The following is a 17,066-nucleotide window of genomic DNA, read 5'->3' as shown; positions in this document are numbered from 1 at the left end:
ATCTGGCAAGCCCATACTTCCTGTCCCACTTCCTTTTCTTTACAAAAGTTAGTGCGCAGGCACTCAGACAGCCGATAGAGACAGACAGTGGGTGGGGACATCGTGCAGCTGCGCCCTCACACAATGACGCTACCCCGCAGCCTTGTACTGCATATTAACAAAGAAAAAGCAAGGGTTATACTGGGTGGTTTGCCATTGCCTTCCCAGCAGCAATTCGGGCAGGTATTTGTTTAAGGTGCCGACGATAGTCCACCTACTCTTCGTGAAGTACACCGTGGTATCTTTAAAGTCCACCTCTGTCCCACCCTGAAAACCAAATGCCTCAGAGAGAAACAATATTCAGCAAAAGTTGCTTCAAATTAATAGAAACCTACGGGAAAATTACAACTTTTTAAATCGGACCAAGAATTGCACCGAGGCGGTGTACAAGGCAACAGACCGCAGTTTCAATCACTCTCAAATTATTTTTTTTCCCCTGTTCAGAAATATGATTATTTTGGATACATACCTTATACAGTACATTAAATAGGCTAATGCTGTCTGTCTGTTCCCCCTCTGGAACAAGGAAATGCTCCTCGGAGGTTAATAAATTGCATAAAAGTTGCTCCAAATTAATCTACACCGTTGGGAAATTTATAATCATTAAATAAAAAGAAATTGCGTAAAAGTTGCTTCAAATTAATCTACGCCTGTGGGAAAATTATAATCATTAAATAAAAATAAATTGCGTAAAAGTTGCTTCAAATTAATCTACACCGATGGGAAATTTATAATCATTAAATATAAATAAATTGCGTAAAAGTTGCTTCAAATTAATCTACACCTATGGGAAAGTTATAATCATTAAATAAAAATAAATTGCATAAAAGTTGCTTCAAATTAATCGACACCAATGGGAAATTTATGATCATTAAATATAAATAAATTGCGTAAAAGTTGCTTCAAATTAATCTATACCTATGGGAAATTTATAATCATTAAATAAAAATAAATTGCGTAAAAGTTGCTTCAAATTAATCTACACCGATGGGAAATTTATGATCATTAAATATAAATAAATTGCATAAAAGTTGCTTCAAATTAATCTACACCTATGGGAAATTTATAATCATTAAATATAAATAAATTGTGTAAAAGTTGGCTTCAAATTAATCCACACCTATGGGAAATTTATAATCATTAAATAAAAATAAATTGCGTAAAAGTTGCTTCAAATTAATCTACACCAATGGGAAATTTATAATCATTAAATAAAAATAAATTGCGTAAAAGTTGCTTCAAATTAATCGACACCTATGGGAAATTTATAATCGTTAAATAAAAATAAATTGCGTAAAAGTTGCTTCAAATTAATCGACACCTATGGGAAATTTATAATCGTTAAATAAAAATAAATTGCGTAAAAGTTGCTTCAAATTAATCTCCACCAATGGGAAATTTCTAATCTCTTCTCTTCTCTCTTCTCTTCTTTCACTCTTCTCTCTTCTCTCTTTTTATATTATAAAAGAAAGTTTTTGTTTGTTTGTCTGCGCAAGCTAATCTCCTGAACGGTGAAAGATAGGAGGTAATCTCCAATTCAAAAAATGTCGGAACGGGAAGGTTTTAGGCTAGGTGGCGAGACCGGTCGAGGCCCACCTCGGCCGGGCCGGGCCCATTTCACAATTAAAAGCTGAGCTGAATTATAGTAGTCAATCTTCTACGGCCACGAGTAAAAGCTGAATTATGGGAGTAAATTCATTCAAAAAGAACCAAAAATGTCGGGCCGGGCCCCGGGAAGGTTATAGGCTAGGTGGCGAGGCCGGTCGAGGCCGCTTCGGCCGGGCTGGGCCCATTTCGCAATTAAAAGCTGAGCTGAATTATAGTAGTCAATCTTCTACAGCTGCGAGTAAAAGCTGAATTATAGTAGTAAATTCATTCAAAAAGAACCCGGGCAACGCCGGGTGCTTTCTGCTAGTCATTAAATAAAAATAAATTGCGTAAAAGTTGCTTCAAATTAATCTACACCAATGGGAAATTTATAATCATTAAATAATCTCTTATCTTCTCTTCTCTCTTATATTTTTTATTTATTTTATTATTATTCTTTTTTCTTTTTTTTATATTATAAAAGAAAGTTTTTGTTTGTTTGTCTGCACAAGCTAATCTGAACGGTGAAAGATAGGAGGAAACCTCAAATACAAAAAATGTTGGGACGGGCCTCGGGAGGGTTTTAGGATAGGTGGTGAGACCGGTCGGGGCCCACCTCGGCCGGGTCGGGCCCATTTCGCAATTAAAAGCTGAGCTGAATTATAGTAGTCAATCTTCTACGGCCGCGATTAAAAGCTGAATTATTGTAGTAAATTCATTCAAAAAGAACCAAAAATGCCGGGCCGTGCCCCGGGAAGGTTATAGGCTAGGTGGCGAGGCCGGTCGAGGGCGCTTCGGCCGGGCTGGGCCCATTTTGCAATTAAAAGCTGAGCTGAATTATAGTAGTCAATCTTATACGGCTGCGAGTAAAAGCTGAATTATAGTAGTAAATTCATTCAAAAAGAAACCGGGCAACGCCAGGTGCTTTCGGCTAGTCATTAAATAAAAATAAATTGCATCAAAGTTCTTTCAAATAAATCTACACCAATGGTAAATTTATAATCATTAAATAATATATATATATAAAAGAAAGTTTTTGTTTGTTTGTTTGTTTGTCTGCACGCGCTAATCTCCTGAACGGTGAAAGATAGGAGGAAACCTCTAAAACAAAAAATGTCGGGACGGACCCCGGGAAGGTTATAGGCTAGGTGGCGAAGCCAGTCGAGGCCGCCTCGCCCAGGCTGGGCCAATTTCGCAATAAATATTCTTCTTCTTTCAAAATTCTCTTGAAGTACAACTTATGCACTTAATAGAAATATCTGACTGATTGCAACACATGCTTTCAAAATTCTCTCTCGTGGGGCCCGACAGAAGAAAGAACAAGGAATCGTTGAGCACTAACTGATACTGGGCTCACGTCAGACCTATGCACAGAAGATTAAATTCATTCAAAAAGAACCCGGGCAACGCCGGGTGCATTCAGCTAGTCATTAAATAAAAATAAATTGCGTAAAAGTTGCTTCAAATAAATCCAAACCCATGGGAAAATTATAATCATTAAATAAAAATAAATTGCGTAAAAGTTGCTTCAAATTAATCTACACCAATGGGAAATTTATAATCTATATATATATAAAAGAAAGTTTTTGTTTGTTTGTTTGTTTGTCTGCACGCGCTAATCTCCTGAACGGTGAAAGACAGGAGGAAACCTCGAAAACAAAAAATGTCGGGACAGGCCCCGGGAAGGTTATAGGCTAGCTGGCGAGGCCAGTCGAGGCCCACCTTGGCCAGGCTGGGCCCATTTCGCAATTAAAAGTTGAGCTGAATTATAGTAGTCAATCTTCTACGGCCACGAGTAAAAGCTGAATTATGGTAGTAAATTCATTCAAAAAGAACCAAAAATGTCGGGCCGGGCCCCGGGAAGGTTATAGGCTAGGTGGCAAGGCCGGTCGAGGCCGCTTCGGCCAGGCTGGGTCCATTTCACAATTAAAAGCTGAGCTGAATTATAGTTTTCCTGTCCCACTGCTCCCACTGCTAACAACTGAGGATGGGTGTAGCACCAAGTTTGAGAGTGTCAAGCCATAGTTGTGGGAGAGCCCAGAGCAATTCATAGTCAGGGTAACAAATTACTTGATAAAGTGGGTTTACAGTGGTCGTGCTCTCGCTGTGTGATTCATACGCTTCCAACCCCTTAACCCATTTCCTTTAAGAAGTTTTGTGAACTGCTATCAAACAAGACGTCATGCAGAGCATGATACTTGCAAAATCCACCCCCCACCCCCCAAAAAAGGTTGCCATGTAGTGCATAAAGAGGCTTTATGCCATGCACCTACGTCCTACGTCCAACAAAGTTATCTGTTATCAAAATACGTGTTACTTGCAGCCTCACCTTGACAATTAAAAGTGGGGCAATTGGCTGACCTACCTCGTTGATATACACTACATGGTCAAAAGTATATGAACACCTGAACATCACACCCGTATGTGCTCATCAAACATCTAATTCCAAAATCATGGGCATTAATATGGAGTTGGTCCCCCCCTTTACTGCTATAACAGTCTCCACTCTTCTGGGCAGGCTCTCCACTAGATGTTGGAACATTGCTGCGGGGATTTGCTTCCATTCAGCCACAAAAGCATTTGTGAGGTCGGGCACTGATGTTGGGCGATTAGGCCTGGCTCGCAGTCGGCGTTCCAATTCATCCCAAAGGTGTTTGATGTGGTTGAGGTCAGGGCTCTGTGCAGGCCAGTCAAGTTCTTCCACACTGATCTCGCCAAACCATTTCTGTATGGACTTCGCTTCGTGCACGGGGGAATTGTCATGTTGAAACAGGAAAGGGCCTTCCCAAACTGTTGTCACAATGTTGGAAGCACACAATCATCTAGAATGTCATTGTATGCTGTAGCGTAAATATTTCCCTTCATTGGAACCAAGGGGCCTAGCCCGAACCATGAAAAACAGCCCTAGACATGTTTATTCAGCCCGAGAAAACAGCCCTAGATTATTCCTCCTCCACCAAACTTTACAGTTGGCCCTATGCATTTGGGCAGGTAGCGTTCTCCTGGCATCCGACAAACCCAGATTCATCCGCCGGACTGCCAGATGGTGAAGCGCGATTCATCACTCGAGAGAACGTGTTTCCACTGCTCCGGAGTCCAATGGCGGTGAACTTTACACCACTCCAGCCGACGCCTGGTATTGCGCATGGTGATCTGAGGCTTGTGTGCGGCTGCTTGTCCATGGAAACCCATTTCATGAAGCTCCCGACGAACAGTTGTTGTGCTGACGTTGCTTCCAGAGGCAGTTTGGAACTCTGTAGTGAATGTTGCAACCGAGCGAGAACAGACGATTTTTACGTGCTAAAGCACTCCGCGGTCCCGTTCTGTGAGCTTGTGTGGCCTACCACTTCACGGCTGAGCTGTTGCTCCAAGCCGTTTCCACCTCACAATAACAGCACTTACAGTTGACCGAGGCAGCTTTAGCAGGGCAGAAATTTGATGAACTGATTTGTTGGAAAGGTGGCATCCCATGACGGTGCCACGTTGAAAGTCACCGAGCTCTTCAGTATGGCCCATTCTCCTGCCAATGTTTGTCTATGGAGATTGCATGGCTGTGTGCTTGATTACATATGCCTGTCAGCAATGGGTGTGCCTGAAACAGCCGAATACACTAATCAGCAGGGGTGTCCGCATACTTTTGGCCATGTAGTGTATATTTACCTGCTTAATTTTCTCAACATATCGCTTCAAAGAAAAGACTCCAGTCCAGCACGGTCCTGGACTTTGCTGACAAGATCGATGCATTTCGGATGAAACTGGAGCTGTCAAGGGAAAATTGGATATTTTTCAGACGCTTGACAAACTGCTTGCAACGGAGAAATACGCATTGCTCGATGAGATGAGAGCTGCAATTTGAGCACACTTGAGAACCTTCTCTTTTCCAGATGTGAATGACACAAAATTTTAACTTGTCAGAAATTTGTTCACTGCGATTGTGTAGTTTCTATGACTGCTGTTTAAGATGAAATGAACAAAAAGGCAACTGATAGCTCTGCTGAAGACCTGTTGGCTGTAGTCCCTCTCTTCAATTTTTGAAGCAAGATGGTCGATTCGTACCCAAGAGAGTGCTGGCTGTTCACATGCTCCTCCCTTTTCCTTTCGTATACTTTTATAAATCTTACTTTTCCAGTTTCCTCATAAAAATGAAACAGAAGCTGGATAACTGGCTGATGAGGATGACCTGTGCTGTGTACAGTTGATGGCAACATCAAATCGGGAACCTTATTGGCCGGACGTTGGCACGGTCATCTCAACAATCACTCAAACTTAATATTCCCATGTTATCAATTTTGAATAAAGTATAATATTGTTACAGCCATCAGACTCATCCCGGTTGCCCAGTTCAAATCCGACAGGTCGCGTCAAAGTGACCGCAACGGTCGGTCGTCTGAGTCGGGGGGGGGGGGGGGGGGGGGAGGTCGGAAGGCACCCCTGACATAATATAATTATGTCATGGGTGCCTTCATTATGACGTCATAAATCGACAAGTAGAACGCTTGATCCAATCAGTATGAAATTTTTTGAGCGTGAGATCTAGGGATAAATTGGTCGAGAAAAAAAAAAAAAGATGACCGGTCACGTGGTTCGGCAGCCATACTTTTACGGCGTAGCCCATAGGGCAATGTCGTCTGGTACAGCATTTCTCTGTCCGTCCGGTGTATGTATGTATGGATGTCCCTCACAAACGTCCACCAATCAGAGCTGGGGATCTACCAATCAGATGTGAAACGGCGTGTTATCCGAAAACGTGTTATGGGGCAATGTTTAACATGTAAACATCGGGGTTATGTTCCCAACGGGGAAGATTTCAACCTTTTAAGGTTGACGACCGATATAAAAACCTCAAAAAAGCAGTAAACAATGCATAAATAAAACATATACAAATAAAAACATTTAAATGAATTACTTTTTCACAAGTGTTACCATGGTTGGGGTTGTATACAGTACATGTTGCTTGCAGCAGGCTTATTCAGGTGTGGCAGGCTGTCCAGTTGAGGTTGAAGGCTCAGAAGATGAAGTGAAGGTTGATTCGCTTGGGATTTTGTTTTTGAAGAACTTCATAATGGAGACTTGAGCGGCTGCCTTCATTTTCTGTTCGTAGCCCTCCTTGTAACATTTCAGGACATTCTCCATCTCCCTCTGCCCTTTAGAACGTCTTTGGCAGCCAGGATCATGTTCATCAAAGATGGCCATGGCTTCATCGACCAACTTGGCAGGATGGCCTGCTTGAAAGCTTAATCGACCACCAATCCCTAGCTATGACCTTAGTCGTTAGGGTTTTAGCAGGATCAACCTCTTCAAGACTTGATTCAGATTTGATTCAGACTTGATTCAGATTCAGACACACACACCCCCCCAGAGCCATAAGATCATTGCTCAGCTCCTTCCTGTGGGAGAGAACCAAATCCTCAACATCATCTTTGTCAACCTCCTCAAATCCCACTTGTTGGGGGCATGTCCACAATCTGTTGCCTTGCTTCGCTGACTTCAGCCTCTGTGAAACCTCTGAACTCAATCACTTCCTCAGACCAGAGTTTCCTCCATGCTCCATCGATGCACCGATAAGTGACTCCATCCCAGGCATCGCTGGTGATATAATTTGCTTTCTTGATGTTAAACTGGTGCCAGAATGTCTTGATCCTGAGCTCATCATCTGCATCACATTCCCTGATAAGCCTGGAGAAGGCTCGACGGAGGTAACAATCCTGAAAAGTTGCTATGACTTTTATGAATTGCTGTACATTTTGCTTGAAAATATATACTACTGTGTTCAAAAAGTATCCGACCTTTATTTTTCGTGCGTAAAAAAAAAGAAGCTACGGAGGCGTTGATTGGTGCACGTATGTAGGCGATCCTAATGCACACGCGTGAATTTTTTCCCACCTGCAGAAGCTGTCATTCGACGGCAGACCGCCGATGAGTGAGGACATGTAAGTGAGCGCCGTCGGATTTTCGTTTTTGACAAAATGACGGAAAAACTTGAACAACGCTACTGCATCAAATTTTGTGTAAAGCTTGGCGATTCCCAAGTGGAAACGATCCGCAAGATTCAACACCGTTCATTCCATTATGAAGGAGGATTTGGGCTTCAGGAGAATCTCAGCGAAGTTCGTACCAAAGCTGCTAACGATTGAGCAGAAGCAACTCCGTTTGGAGATCGCACAGGACATGCTGGAGACTGTGAACAGCGATCCCAGCTTCCTCAACACAGTGATCACTGGCGATGAGTCCTGGGTTTATGGGTACGACCCAGAAACCAAGTTGCAGTCATCACAATGGAAGCATCCAACATCCCCGAGGCCAAAAAACACAAAATTTGATGCAGTAGCGATGTTCAAGTTTTTCCGTCATTTTGTCAAAAACGAAAATCCGACGGCGCTCACTTTCATGTCCTCACTCATCGGCGGTCTGCCGTCGAATGACAGCTTCTGCAGGTGGGAAAAAATTCACACGTGTGCATTAGGATCGCCTACATACGTGCACCAATCAACGCCTCCCTAGCTTCTTTTTTTTACGCACGAAAAATAAAGGTCGGATACTTTTTGAACACACTACGTATATATATATTTTTTGCTCTGAAAGTAGCTATTAATTAAATCCGTGCTGTAGCGAAAAAGTGTTATCAGAACACGTGTTATATGAGGGTCACCCGTATTTTATTCCCATCTTAACACTTGCCTCATGATGCTGAGAGACTCCAAATTTAAATCCTACATACTGTGATTTACCAGTTGACTCGATATCCCTTGTTAAATCCTTCAAGTTCACAGATTTCTTGAAATAGACGTTATTCTTGGCATTCCTTCTTTAAGTTGTGAAACTTTTGAATCGCTGAGAGCGCTCTGTTCAAGTCCTCTAACTCCCAAATTGTGTTATCATAACTACTCTGCTAACACCCATCTACAGTCGTGGCCAAAAATATTGGCACCCTTGCACATTTTTCAAATAATGCACCATTTGTCCAGAAAATTGTTGAAATTAAAACATATTCTACATAATTATATGAGGGGCAGTCAATAAGTAACCTTAAAAAAAAATTCACAACTTGTTTATTGCATGTACATGTGTAACAATTGTTATTTTTCAACATAATCTCCATTGCGTTCAATGCCTTTTTTCCAGCACTTTACTAAGGCCTGGATTCCCCTCGGAAAAAAATATTTTGGCTGCTTGTGTAGCCATTCGTGCACCGCCTCTTGGACCTCTTCGTCGGATCAGAAAGTGGTTCCACCAAGCACATCTTTAAGTGGCCCAAAGATGTGGTAATCCGAAGGGACGAGGTCTGGCGAGTAGGGTAGATGAGGAAGACACTCAAAATGCAGGTCCTCGATTATTGCAGCTGTAGCGCGGGCATTATGGGGCCGAGCATTGTCATGCTGCAGCAAAACACCGGTAGTGAGTAGTCCATGACGTTTTGATCCGATTGCTGGTTTCAGATGATTTTTAAGGTCGCAGTACGATGAACTGGTGACTGTGGTCCCTCTTGGCATGTAATGCTCTACAAGTGGACCTCGACTATCCCAGAAGTGCGTGAGCATCACTTTTCCAGTGGACGGCGGTTTGCGGAATTTTTTGGGCTTCGGTGAAATCGAATGGCGCCACTCTTTGCTTGCCCTCTTCGTTTCTGGCTGAAAGTAGTGGACCCAGCTTTCACCCCCAGTCACTATGCGCTGTAAGAAAGCGTCGCCTTCTGATTCGTAACGTCGCAGAAGTTCTTCACATGCGTCCACTCGCTGTTCTTTCAGTTTGGATGTGGGTTGTCTTGGCACCCACTTTGCAGACACTTTGCGGTACCCAAGCCTGTTGTGAATGATATGGTGCGCTGAACCATGGCTAATGTTCAATTCGGAGACCACTTCATCCAGCATAATGCGACGGTTTTCCCTTAGCACGCGCTCTACTCCTGCAACCATTTCTGGTGTGTCGGCTGTGTGAGGCCGGCCCGAGCGAGCAGCGTCTGCCACACTGGCCACTCCACTTTTAAACTTCCTGTCCCAGTCGTACACCTGCTGCAGCGAAAAACATGCGTCACCATATTGCATCTTCATTCTGCAATGGATTTCACTGGGATTCACACCCTCTCTCCCCAAGAAACGGATGACAGAACGTTGCTCCTCCCTGGTGCATGCTTCTAAGGGAGCCGCCATCTTGGAACTGTTCTACTGACGTCATTTGTTCAATGTTGCCAGATCTAAAACAGGCAAAACATGACCCTTACTCATAGATATAACATGTCTTCTACAACTACACACATTACATTCTCGAATTTATATTGCCATTTTAAGGTTACTTTTTGACTGGCCCTCGTATTTCTTTAGTTTGCAGTGGAACAAAACAAAAAAAGCTGAAAAATTTACTAAATCTTAGCTTATTCCACACAGACATCCGAAAATGGCCCAGACAATATTATTTGCATCTTTTAGAAGTTGTTAGAAATAATTAGATTTCAAGCAGGTAATTCTCCTCTACTTTGGAATTGAACTCACCTGTGGTGAGCTGCAGGTGCCTGCAATATGAAAATCACTCATTCAACCAGTTTGAATAGAGAAAAGGATTCATTCTGCTGTTTTGTGTCACTGTGTACCGCAACGAGCATGGAGAAAGGAAAGAAAACCAGAGAATTGTCTGAGGAGGTCAGACACAAGATTGTAGCCAAGCATGGACAATCTCAAGGCTACAAGTCCATCTCCAGAGACCTTGATGTTCCTGTGTCCACCGTACGCAATGCTATCAGGAAGTTTAAGGCCCACGGCACTGTAGCCAACCTCCCTGGACGTGGCCGCAAGAGAAAACTTGATCGAAGATTGCAGTGAAGGATTGTTCGAATGGTGGAGAAAGCACCTCAATCAACTACCAAACAGATTCAAGCTGACCTTCAGACACAAGGTACAACAGTTTAAACTCGCATCATCCGTCGCCAACTCAATGAAAGGGGGTTCTATGGTAGGAGACCCAGGAGGACCCCACTGCTGAAAAAGAATCCCAAAACACACCTGAACAAGCCAAAATCCTTCTGGTAGAATGTCCTGTGGACAGACGAGACAAAGTTCGAGCTTTTTGGCAAAGCACGTCATCTCTATGTTTACGGAAAACAAAATGAAGCCTTCAAAGAAAAAAACACCTTCCCTACAGTGAAACATAGAGGAGGTTCAGTGATGTTTTGGGGTTGCTGTGCTGCCTCTGGCACTGGGTACCTTGAATGTGTGCATGGCATCATGAAACCATGAGATTACCAAAGCATTTTGGAGCACAATGTTCAACCCAGTGTCAGAAAGCTGGGTCTCCGTCGAAGGTCATGGGTCTTGCAGCAGGATAATGACCCCAAACACACTTCAAAAAGCACCCAGGAATGGTTCAAGACAAAACGCTGGACTGTTCTGAAGTGGCCAGCAATGAGTCCAGATCTAAATCCCATTGAACACCTGTGGGGAGATCTGAAAACAGCAGTTGGGAGAAGGCACCCTTCAAATCTGGGATAACTGGAGCTGTTTGCACAAGAAGATTGGGCCAAACTGCCAGTAGAGAGGTGTTGGAAGCTCATTCATGGCTATAGGAAGCGCTTGACTGCAGTTATTTTGTGCAAAGGCTTTGCTACCAAATATTAAGTCGAGGGTGTCAATAATTTTGTCAATGCCATTTCTTTTTATTTTCTGATTTAAAAGGATAAATTAAGTTCTGAATCAAAAACAAAGGTTCTGTAATATTAACAGTGAAATAATGAATTGTGGAGACCAAATACTTTTGTCAGTTTAAACTTATTTTTAGAGAAAATTTTGAGTTATTTGAAAAAAGTGAAAGGGTGCCAATATTTTTGGCGATGACTGTATAAATGATGTAAGATTTGACTGACAATGAAAACAGAGTAACTGAATGCTTCCTAGTCATCCTTGTGTTTTATTTTTCTCTCCATTCCCTACAGATCGGACTATAGAAGACGCACGTCTTCTTCTCCCGTACCCTCCTCTCGTCGTTCTCCTGCACGGCGCTCCCGTTCACGCTCCCCAGGCCGTACTCGCTCCCCCTTCTCTCCACCTTACCTGTCCAACCGTCGTTCACCATCGCTGTCTCCCAATTCTCGGCGAGGCAAAAAGCGTTCCCCTTCGCAGACAAAGGGCAGGGGAGGCGTGCAGACGGCTGGTCGCATTCCCTCTCGCTCTGTGTCACGGTCTCCTTCACATTCGCCACAGTCTCACTCTCACTCTCCGCCTGTTCGCAGGAACGAGTTGACCACTGCATAAGGCTTTGGCCCACACTCGAATTGCAAGCAGGTATCAATTTTCCCTCCCACTTACACTCGCTCTTTCGCACACTATTGTACAGTGTACACCTACCTCTTTTTCCATCTTTCTACTTGCTTCCCACGCACTATCCAAGACTGGACGCTATTCAACCCCTTTTTCATTCTGCTTTATGGGCTGGGCTCATCCCATGGACTGAACCTTGCCCAATACCCCTTTGATGCTCCATCTCCTCCAGGGCACAAATTCTCTCTCTCAGACCCATTCCCTGGCACGTACAAACTTCCCTTCCCATCCATTGTACGTATGTTTTTGTGAATTGTTTTTGTAAGGCTCTGGGCTTGAATTAAATAATACTTTTACACTAAATGGTCTGTACCTGTTTGGCTTTTTTTTTACTCCCTCCCCGAAAACTCCCTCTTTTTCTCCCCGAAAAAAAAAATTCTGCTTATTTTGCAATATGTAATGCTATTTATGGAAGATGCTTACTGTGAGTGATTCATGTGATATTGGCACTATGCCATATCATTGCTGCCCATATTATTGAAATTTTCAACGTGCTCCATTTGAAACATCGTAGAAATGCATTTTATGTAAAACTTTAATTTTTGGAGCCAATTCTTCATATACACATACATTCGAGGTAGTTCAGGCAGAGATTAATTATTACATTTATACGCAGCATCTCTTGAAATCTAGCTCGTGCTATGGTGCCATGGACCAGTTATCACGAAAATAATCCAGATTTGACTGACGAGCTGTAAAATGTGCACCGATTCTTCCGCTTTCCATTTTTCTAAGTAATTTTAGAATTCAAAGGAGAGTTCATCATCAACCTTTGTCAGCTTCACATTTCAAACTAAAACTAAGTGAGAGGTGGGAGTGAGAGAGGGGAGAAAGAGAGGAGGGGTGGGGGTTAAGGGAGAGCCACGAAGGTGAGAGAGCACCCCCGCACCACACGTCACTAAATCTCTTAATGTATCAAAGGGGGAATGTGTTCCTGAGAAAAAAAAAAATTGAGTGGAAAATTTTGATCAGAGTAAATTAATTAAAATATTATTACATGTCATCTACCATAAAAAACACAGTCAGTTTACATGTTTGTACAGATGTCTGTCCCCCTTCATAAGGGTAGGTTTTTAAAGCCAATCTTTTAACACGAATGTGTGTTCACTACGGTTTATTTTTGAGGATAAAATAAACTCGAAAAACATTTTCCATAAAAGAGTAACTTTCACTCAGTGCTATGGCAGATTTCCGCTCTTTTGTGTTGCTGTCGTAACATTTGGATTGCTAGTTTCAGCTCACCTGGAACGAAGTTCAGGGGAGCTGATGCGATGGGATAGAAGGGGGAGTTGCCCCCCAAAAGGTGTTTGTTTTATGTTTGTTTGTTTGTTTAAAGTCTAATGATTATGTTAGTATGATTCTACATGTTGCCCTGTCTTCTAGCAACCATTGAAATTGGTTTAAAATACCTTTAGTCATGCAGTATACTGTTTATTCTACCAGGTGAGTGCCAGGGGTATTGCCCCTATGTTTATTATTACACATCTGCATGGGAGCTTAAACGAGTGAAAGAAAAATAAATAATAATAATAATACATTTATTTTATATAGCGCTTTTCAAGAAGCCCAAAGGCGCTTTGACAGAGTACAAAAAACAAGTGCAAAAAGACAAAAATCAATAGGAAAATAATCAAAGCAAAAGGAAGGAGAAGAGATAGTCAGGGGTTAAATGCTGTGGGTTAAATGTTGAATGCAGTGTTGAACAGGTGGGTCTTGAGTGATGTTTTGAATGTGGTGAGTGAGGAGGAGTCTCTGATGGTGTGAGGTAGTGAGTTCCAGAGGGTGGGAGCAGCGATGGAGAAGGCCCTGTCCCCCCAGGATCTGAATTTGGTCTGGATGGGGGGGGTCAGGAGGTTGGTACCTGCAGAGCGGAGGTTGCGGGTAGGAGTGTGTCTGGGGAGGAGGTCAGTCAGTCAGGTAGGATGGGGCCAGGTTATGGAGGGCTTTGTCTTGTACTTGAAATAATTTGCTGCTGATATTTATTTCAAGTCTATGTAAGATCGGCTTTGTTAAAGGCTGCTATTGCAAGACTTGAAAAGGTGTCCGCTAGATTCACAGTTTGCTGGGCCATGCCCAGATCAGAAACTGTGGTTGAAGGAATTGGCCGTTTTTACTGTTATAACTTGAGCTCTTGCAGCATGTCATCATATTACACAGCTGATGCATACAAAACATTATTATTTATTACTTGCGAAAATCGAAGATTTTAAAAGTATATTCATTGGTATTGTGTGTTATTCTGTCTGTATGTTTGTCTGGCTGTTTGTCTGTATGCCAGTCGCCTACAGGTCACAATTTTCATCCGATCTTCACGAAACTTCACCAAAGGTCAACATAGGCCAAAGGTCACCAATTTTGTCTAATTTGTAAAATCCTCAATTTTCATCCGATTGACTTGATATTTTAAGAGGTTTTACATATCTGGTCACTTAATTCAACCACTAATTATATTTTAGGTCAACATAGGCCAAAAGGTCAACATAGGCCAAATTTCTAACATCCTCAATTTTCACCCAACTGACTTCATATTTTAAGAGGATTTGCAGATCTGGTCACCGAATTCAACCACCAATTATTTTTGAGGTGATCATAGGCCAAAAGGTCAACATAGGCCAGATTTCTAAAATCCTCAATTTTCATCCGATTGACTTGATATTTTAAGAGGTTTTACATATCTGGTCACTTAATTCAACCACTAATTATATTTTAGGTCAACATAGGCCAAAAGGTCAACATAGGCCAAATTTCTAACATCCTCAATTTTCACCCAACTGACTTCATATTTTAAGAGGATTTGCAGATCTGGTCACTGAATTCAACCATCAATAATTTTTGAGGTGATCATAGCCCAAAAGGTGGTGGGATGATGAAGTTGGAAAGAGGATTGACGAGAAGAGGAAGAAGTTCAAGGAGTGGCAGACGGCGAAGGGTACGGGAGCAGAAACAGCAGAGCATGAAAGTTATAAGGCAGCCAAGAAGGCTGCAAAGAAAGAGGTAACAAAGGCGCAGGAGGCATGTAGGAAAATGTTGGGAGAACGCTTGGATTCGGAAGAGGGTCAGAGAGCAGTATTCAGGATTGCAAAGCAGATAGCGAAAGAGAGGTATGGTGTGATGGGGGTGAGTTGCTTGAAGGATGAAGTGGGACAAATCGTTGTGGACCCAGATGGAATTAAAGGAAGATGGAAAAGATATAAGGAAATGCTGTTGAATACAGAGAATGAATGGGATGGCAACATAGAGAGTAACCCAGTTTTAGGACCGGCAGAGAAGATAACTGAGAAGGAAGTTGAGGAAGCGATAAAAGCAATGAAGAGTAGAAAAGCGGGAGGGCCGACGGGAGTTGTGGGAGATATGTTGAAGGCAGCAGGAAGTTGGGGTGTGAAGAGAATGACAGAGATCTGTAATCTGGCGGTGAAAGAAGGCCGCATTCCAGTGGATTGGGAACCGAGTACTCTCGTCCCTCTATACAAGGGGAAAGGTGACCCTCGAAAGTGTGGCTCGTACCGAGCGATAAAGTTATTGGAGCATGGAATGAAGGTATTGGAAAGGGTGTTGGAGAGGAGGATAAGGAAGAAAGTGAAGATCGACGAAATGCAGTTTGGATTTATGCCAGGAAGAGGAACGACAGACGCGCTTTTTATTGTGAGGCAGTTGCAGGGGAAGTACATGGAGAAGAGGAAGAAGTTGTTTCTTGGGTTTGTTGATCTGGAGAAAGCATTCGATAGGGTTCCACGCAAAGTATTGACATGGGCAATGAGGAAGTTAGGAGTGGAGGAATGGTTGATCAGAGTAGTGATGTCAATGTACAAAAGAGCGCGCACAGCTGTAAGGACAAAGGACGGGAACAGTGGTGAGTTTGAGGTGAAGGTGGGAGTGCATCAGGGGTCGGTACTAAGTCCACTACTATTTGTAGCTGTGATGGAGGTGCTGGCTCAGAACGTAAAGGAGGGTTTACCGTGGGAGTTGTTGTATGCAGATGATCTGGTGTTTGCGGAAAGTATGGACGGACTGAAGGAAAAGATGAACAAGTGGAAGGAATGTATGGAGACAAAAGGTCTGAAGGTGAATATCGGAAAGACGAAGGTGATGGCAAGTGGTAAAGCATGTGGTGAGGTGGAAAGAACTGGGAAGTGGCCCTGTGCTGTGTGCAGGAAGGGTGTCGGAGTGAACTCCATTCAATGTACAATGTGCGCTGAGTGGGTTCATCAAAAATGTAGTGGTCTGAGAGTGTCATTAACCAGTGTGGAAGCTACATTCAAATGTAAGGTGTGCACAGAGGGAGCAGCAGATGGAGGAAATGTTGAGTCGGATCTTGGAGACGGCGTGAAGCTGGAAGGTGTGAAAACATTTTGCTACCTCGGAGACATGCTGAATGGAGAAGGTGGATCAGACTCGGCAACGGTTGCTAGAGTGAGATGTGCATGGAAGAAGTTTCGGGAACTGAATGGTGTGCTGATGAGGAGGGGAGTGTCGTTGAAGCTGAAGGGAAAGGTGTATGCTGCATGTGTGAGAAGTGTTATGATTTATGGGAGCGAGACATGGGTAATGAACGTAGAGCAGCAACGAAGGTTGGAAAGGGTGGAAATGCGAATGGTTCCATGGACGTGCGGAGTGTCGTTGAGAGAGAGGAAGACAAATGATGAATTGCGAAAAATGATGGGAATAGAGCCTGTGATTGAAGCTGTGAAGAGGAGCAGGTTGAGATGGTTTGGTCATGTGTTGAGGAAGGATGAAAGTGACTGGTTGAGAAGAGTGATGGAAATGAATGTAGAAGGAAGTAGAGGATGGGGAAGACCGAGAAAGACTTGGCTAAAGATGGTGGAAGAATAAATGCGGGCAAGGGGGTTAACAAGGAGAGATGCAGAAAATAGGGCAAGATGGAGAAGATTGTCATGGGGACCGCAAGGCTAACCCCCGCTCTAGCAGGGAAAATGGCCTTAAAATACATGTAGTTGTGTTGTATCGGCCAAAAGGTCAACATAGGCCAGATTTCTAAAATCCTCAATTTTCATCTGATTGACTTGAAATTTTAAGAGGCTTTGCATACAAGATCACTGAATTCAACCACCAATGGCCAACAATTTATTTTAGGGATTTTGCAAGTATCGTGTTGTGCATGACATATTTGTTTTTTTT

This window comes from Myxine glutinosa, chromosome 1 (assembly GCF_964187855.1).
Source record: "Myxine glutinosa chromosome 1, kmMyxGlut1.1, whole genome shotgun sequence".
Lineage (NCBI taxonomy): Eukaryota > Metazoa > Chordata > Myxini > Myxiniformes > Myxinidae > Myxine > Myxine glutinosa.
Note: the sequence above shows the minus strand (reverse complement) of the source record.